Source organism: Enoplosus armatus, chromosome 4 (genome assembly GCF_043641665.1).
Source record: "Enoplosus armatus isolate fEnoArm2 chromosome 4, fEnoArm2.hap1, whole genome shotgun sequence".
NCBI lineage: Eukaryota > Metazoa > Chordata > Actinopteri > Centrarchiformes > Enoplosidae > Enoplosus > Enoplosus armatus.
Genome location: NC_092183.1, coordinates 8,900,618 through 8,907,909, shown reverse-complemented (window position 1 = coordinate 8,907,909; position 7,292 = coordinate 8,900,618).

Here is a 7,292-nt window from a genome sequence, read left to right as displayed (position 1 = left end):
TGAAATAAAAGCGGGGATAAATCAGGAAAACCAGCACACATGAAGAAGAGGTAACGATTGAATTATGTTTAATGATGTAATTTGGAGAGGAGTGTGCTATATTATAACAAATGATAAAAGTGTGTTTTAATGAGTAGTCATAAAGACTTGGTAGACAGTCTTATTCAGTAGGCCTCGGAATTGGCTTGCAAGGGTCCTCAGGGTTGAAAAAGAACAAAGTGACTTTGGGACAATAATTATTATTATTATTATTGCACGCCTGTTTATTATCACTCACCAATTCAATGCCAAATTGAGTGTGTGTGTGTGTGTGTGTGTGTGTGTGTGTGTGTGTGTGTGTGTGTGTGTGTGTGTGTGTGTGTGTGTGTGTGTGTGTGTGTGTGTGTGTGTGTGTGTGTGTGTGGCCCAAGGTCATGGTAAACATTGTACATCACTACCTTCAGGCAACAGTGATAATCCTTGGATAAATAATAGATGGAATATATAAATCTATTAGCCCGAACAAGCCTGATAAAGACATTTATCCCTCTGAAAGGGGGATTACCAAACTACGACCGTGTTTGTGTCTGTGTGTGAGTGAGAGAGTGCATGAGTGCCTGTCTTTCGCTATAAAGGTAACAGCAGAGATAAACCAGACACTATGAGTCCAGGAAATCAACGCATGTTTATTAACACATTTCTCTCACCCAGAACATGCCTTCCAATCTTCCACCTTTAATATCAAACATTACGTGCTAATTATTCCCCAAAAAATAAGAAAATGTGATTGTGATTAAAAGGCTCTTTTCACTGAAACATTTCCAGTTTAAACGGTGCTCAATGAAGTGTTTTGTGCCAACTGTTCCTTTCTGAACTAAAACTAAACAAAGTTCCCAGCAACTGAAAAACAAAGAGTGCCACAACAATTAGATGGTAACAATTAAATATCATTATGTTGTAATTAATCCGCACACAATTCATTAAATACTAATTCCATATGAAATTCGGGCAGAGAGGAATGCCATCAATATGCTGCTTTAATTAGCATGTGATTGACAGCGTGCTGAAATGGAGAGTTTTTGTATAGGACGACACGGCATGTGTGTGTTTCTGTCAGTGTGTGCAAAGTGGATCATCTTAAGTGTGTAAAGATAAACTCCCCTCTGTCTGTTGATGGTAATTACATTTGCTCCCTGTGGGGTTGCTGGTATGGCCAGGTTGGAGGAGGCGGGTGGGGGGGGCATGATCTGTGCTAATTGTTGTACATGAGAGCCTGTTTTGGCTCCTGATAAGCACTGCGGGGCCTCTGTGTGTGTGTGTGTGTCTGTGTGTCTGTATGTGTGTGTGTGTGTGTTCAAGAGGTGTGAAACTGAATGGAGCCATATGACTACAGGTCACACCCAGAGTGCCGTTGCCAGGATACAGCATCTGAAGCATCATGGAGGGGTGGTACCAGGGTACTCCATCTTCAGCCCCCCCACCACCCTGATCCTGCTTCCTCCCCTCTGTCCCCCCTCTGCCACTTCCCCCTGGGGTTTGGCTGAATGGGCTGGGCTGACAGGGGCTGAATGGTTTGGGGTGACAGGGGGGTGGTGTCCTATTTGTCCCTAAATGCTTCTCTATAGACCCCTGATAATAGACTGGCTGCCCGTTCCCCTTCCCCACCCGCCCCACCAAACCTCCGCCACCTTCTCCCACTCTGTCTCTGTCTCCTTGTCTCATTGTCTCCCCCTCATCCCCTCTGTCTCGCTTTCCTCCCTATCATGTCTCCTTCTCTTCCTATCTCTTTCTCTGTCTCTCTTTTTCTTTTCTCTTTCTGCTGCGGCACTTCTTCAGGTATAGCAGCGTTAGGTTCAGTCCTCTGATGTGTAAGCATTCTTTGCTGCTTGTTATAATGTGCATGTGCTGTGTTCAAGTGTCTGTGGTGTGCATGTAAAAGCAGAAGGTCACTGCTTATTACTTGCCCCTCCAACTCCTCAGCATTGTCCAGCAGCACCGGCTCTGCCAGTGTTAATAGGAGCTGCTTTTGATGTTGGTCTTTCATGCTTTATTTGAAGACATAGCTGAAGATACCTTTGATGACTGCAGGCCTGTTAGTCAGGCTGTGTGATAAATGAGAGGAAGTAAGGAAAAGTCTTTTTAATGACAGTTCTGTGATCAAATAAAAAATAATAAAGCCATGAAACCACTTCGAGCAAAATCCTTGAAAAGAATACAAAGATGGAGGCTCTCTCTGTATTCACCACACACTCAAAAGGAAGGCACACAGAGAGGTCACCCACCTGCATCTGGATCACCATCTGCTTAGTGGATTCACAGCATCAGATGTTTATGTGTGCTTTCACAGTGTAAAAAAAAAAAAATCTGTTTACTAACTTGAATGTGCATGCTTGATTTTCTGTACGTCTGTGTCTATGTGTGAGCACGCACGCCTGTGTTAGGGGTCAGGAGTGAAGATGTTACCCTCTGGTCATTCATCACAAGCGTGACACGCTCTCCCCTGCGCTCCGGTACGCAGAGGCAATGTTTTATAAAAGAATAACACGTCAGCGGGCACCCACCGGCCATCCATTACCACCCTGTGCAACCTGCAAAGATTGTACAATAGACTCACAGATTTCATGCACTCACTGTGCCATACTTGTCGTCTGCATATAAAATAGCACTCATTGTCCTGCCCATTTTTTGTTTTGGGGGAAAGACCTTTTAAAATCCTGCCTCCTCTTGCACTGTGTGTGGTTTGTGTTGTCCTGCAGAGGTAGAATGAGGCAGAGGATGGAGGGAATGCGTAGATTTTAGACACAGGAGGCCCAGGATCTGGAGTTGGCTTATGGGAGCTGAGCAGACCTTTTTAAAGTGTTCAGTGCTGGAGGGAAAATGTCTTTATCTTCTTTCTCTTACTACACACACAGTTAATGCTGCCCTCACATGACTCATCACTCTTCTAGATGACAGCAGCTGACACTACTACGACTGCTACACACCCATTTTTGAAGTTGTCACAGATGCAGATGTACAATATGCCTGCACATTATGGTGAAATATAAAAATATAATATAGTCTAATATTTAGATAAAATATAGTAATGCCACAGAGCCTGACTCTGTTCAAGTAAAAGTAAGTATCCACCTACCAGCACCTCTAAATGATATCTTGGTTGTTTTAATCTGTACAAAAACCAAAGTGTAAAAACAATAATTTGCAGTTTCTTATGGGCATTGTATGCCCATAGACTATTTCTTGTCTGGAAGCAGTTGCTAGGTAATCAGCAGATGCTGCCAGCCAAGAAATAGCCTGGCACATAACCCCACAGAATGAAGAATTGTCGCTTTTACATACTTCAAATGTGCTGGTAGGCAGATTTTGTTTTCTTTGGACAGAGCCAGACTAACTGTTTCCCATCTGTATACTAAGCTAACTGGCTGCTGGCTTCAGCTTCATATTTAATGGACAGACATGAGAGCAGTATTGATCTTCTCATCTAACTCCACCAGAAAGCGAATAAGGGTATTTCCCAAAATGTCAAAGTATTCCCTCAAAGGTTTGAGACAGTGCCTGAATTGGACCAAAAAAGGTGCCAGTACCCTAATTCAGCAGTTGCATGACATGATCATCGTATGTGTCTGGGATATATTTATAGTTATATGCATATCTTGGTAATATATCCCACCTCAAATGTATTTTTGTATGCATTTCATTATATTCAATATACATCTCCAGTTATATTGCATATATGCTAGATTAAAACCAACGGAAAATATATCTGTTGGTCTACAGGTTAAATTGGATAATGAGAAGGAATACCAAAGGCAAGTCCATAATGTATGGGCAAGACTGCATGATGCAGTCACATCAAATGTCACCTTGAAGTAGAGTGTGTCAAATCAACATGAATTATAACTGATAAACTTCCTTTATCTTCTGGTAAATTAACATTTCCCCCTTGCAATACTGGTGTATACATAGCATTACAGAACAAAGAGGGTGGAAGGAGAAAGCTTGAGAATAGTATTTCACTTACTTATATTGTTGTTACTTTGTTGTCATACTTTTTTTTTGACATTCAGAATTGGGTAAAAGAAGATGAATGCCATAAAATACCTATATTATTTCTGTAGGAACCCTCATCAGTTGCTAAGGTTTCTTCCTGGTCCTCTGTTTTTTTCTTTTGCCGTTATTAATCATTTTAACAAGGACATTTTCAGCGCTGTTTTCTCAGCGTTATGTTAGCTATACGTTTCCACAGATGCAGTAACATCTCACTCCCTATGCCTAAACCTAACGAACCAAGCCAAAGAACTCTAGCCAATCAGAGGCAGAGTAGGGCGGATCTTCGCGGAATGCCGGTGGGGAAAACATAAGCGTTGCGTGAGTGTTTAGGGTGCACACATAGACTCACCAGGAGGTGGCGGTACGCAATAAGAAGTATGGGTACTCGTGGACAAAAAACAGAAGTGCCCGTACTCAGTACCGGTGAGTACCGGCCCATTTCAGGCACTGGTTGGAATTTTATAAATAGAAAATGTTTGTGTTTCTCAAATTGACAATCATGCAAAATATAGGCCTGTTTTACCTCTGATGTAATGAACACTTACCATCATCACAACTGTTAAAGACTTAGATTTTGTTGTTGTCTAGTGTTGGTTTGTGTATTTAAATACCAGTCAATAGATTTGGGAGTGATTCCAGGTTCCAGTCTTGTGTTTTTTTTCTCATTTGTTGAAGTATGATTTCCCTTTTGTTTGCATTTGCATTGCAGTTTGTGCCTTCGGGCCATCAGTATTTTGGATGCGACAGCTTGTGCTGTGTAAGACGGAACAAGTTGAGGACGTTGTGAGTTATAGAGCTCTTAGACCAGTTTACGAGGACTATTATCTCTCAGTTAGTCTCAGTTTTATGTGCATTTTCTCTGGGCTGGTCTGGAACCATCAATTTAATGCATTCATAAAGCAAGGTTAGATAGCACTGAATCAAACAGAACACTCGCTGACACTCTCCTCTGCTTTAGAGCTAAAGTCACAAAGAGGAGATGGAAGAAGAAGACGAGGAGAGGCGATGAAAGATGGAGAGACAGTTTTATGATGTCTTTTTAAAGCCAATTTAGAGCAAAAGTTTTGTTTCTAGCTGCAATAACAATTGGAAATGTAGTCACACAGTGAAACCCAAACAAATATATTTCCCCCTGTCCATTCGAGTGTCTGTTGCATGGACACTTTATTGTCTGACATGACTCTGTGTTCATGTATCAAGCAGACTTATGTGTTTTGTGAGGCACACATTTTCGTGGTGCTTATTGCCAGTTTTATAGCAGGCCATTCCTTTCATGATGTTGCTCTGTCACCTGCTGTTTCCTGTCAGCAGTCCGAGAGACAAAGACGTTGTCGTTAGTCCAAACATGTGCGTACTATTCACTTCAAAACAAATAACAGGCAGAGATCGATATGGGTTGAAACGGAGTGTAGTGCTTATGGACAACACACAGTTTTTCCAGCAGGCATTCAATAAGAGTCTGATTCCATTTCACCTCATTTGAGGTGTGTGTTTGTGTGTCTGTGTGTGTGTGTGTGTGTGTGTGTGTGTGTGTGTGTGTGTGTGTTGTGTGTAATCTATCTGCTCTTGTGTGACACCTTCATTTTGAATGCTGGTGGAGACACAGCAGGCTAAGAGAACAAATGGATGAGAAAGTGAGAGAAGAAGGAAAGGAGAAATGAGGAAAGAGTAAAGAAAGAAACGCTGAAGTGACTCGAGTAGAGATCTTGTTGCTTTGTTTGTGTGAGTTGTGTGTCTGAGGATGCAGTGCCAGCACTCTCTGACAAGGAAGAGGAGATTTATCACCTCTCAGTGGTACCTTACACCCTGACAGAGCGACAATATGAGAATCCCCCTGACACACACACACACACACACACACACACACACACACACACACATAAACACAGATGTACCCTGATGTGTTGGCAGTGTGTGTGTTGTGACAGGCATGGTGGAGCAGGCTGCAGGTTCTTCTGTCTGGCTTTGACGAGCATGTCATTTGCAGAGACAGAGGGCCTCATCAGTACTTAAATAGTCTGACATCTCTGCCACTACATTTCTGCAGGGGTTTCCTGCTCTCCATTCCCTTTTTTCCACCTTGTCTCCTATCTGTCCTATTCTTTTTATCCCTCTGTCCTCCTACCTTCTGTCCATCCTTCTTCTTCTTCCACCAGGCCACTCTTGTGCAATTCCTTTTTCTGGTCTTTATATCAGTGACTGTGAAATGTATTCCCTCTCTTTTGTTTTCTCTGTGTGTGTTGGAATTTGAGTGTTACCTGCTGTGCCTGACTACCTGGTGTAAAGCATTAGATTCTCTTTACTTTGGCTGCGCTGAGTGAGTTTTTGGCTCTAGTGAAATTCAGCATGGCAACAGACCAAAGGCTAAATCTGAGTTCAAAATTATCCTGAATCTTTCTGGCAATATTCCACAGAAATGATGAAAGCTATGCAGCTGTATCTTTGTATGCTTTGCCAGAAGCAGCTCTTGTTGTAGCAACTGAATGCGCCCGACAGTAGTCTCTTGCTCATGCATAAGCTACTCATCGTAGCAGTGAGTCACTTTGTGCAAAGAAGTACTCAAATCTACAGGACAGCAGAGAAGAAAAAAAACACAAGTCAGGACAGGCTTAATTGTGATTCTGATTTGAATGAGAAAGCACCTTAATAAAAGGGCCATTGGAGGCAGAGAGGTAAAAGGTTTTACCTTTAACAAGCGCTGCGCTAAAACAACTCTGAACCTGAAGAGGTTCGCTCTGAAAGGCATGTATAAAGCTCTTTGTAAGTGTCTGCTTATGAGTGTGTGTGTGTGTGTGTGTGTGTGTGTGTGTGTGTGTGTGTGTGTTTATGTGTTAGCAGTTGTACATGTGTTTGTATGTGTGCATGCCACACACACACACACACACACACACACACACACACACACACACACACACACACACACACGGGTGATTTATTCCAAGCACAGGGCAGGTAAATTGAAGCAGGCCTTTCAGGTTGGTTTTCAGCTCCAGGTCTAATGAGAGCAGCGTTTCCCGTCCCTCCAAACAATGCGCTCCTGTCTCTTAAGAGCCCTTCCACCCGCCTGCAGCCTAGCCACTCTACATTAGATCTGTGGCCTGCAGCAGCCACTACAGTGAAAGGCCTCAGGCCCTGAAATGGCTGTTTGATTCTTTCCCTGCTTTGCCTCTAAATGAATGATTTATTGGCTGTCAATGAGGAGGCCAAGCGTAATGGACAAAAGCAGCACTGCAGAGCCCCAGTCAAGAGGATGTTGTTGTGGA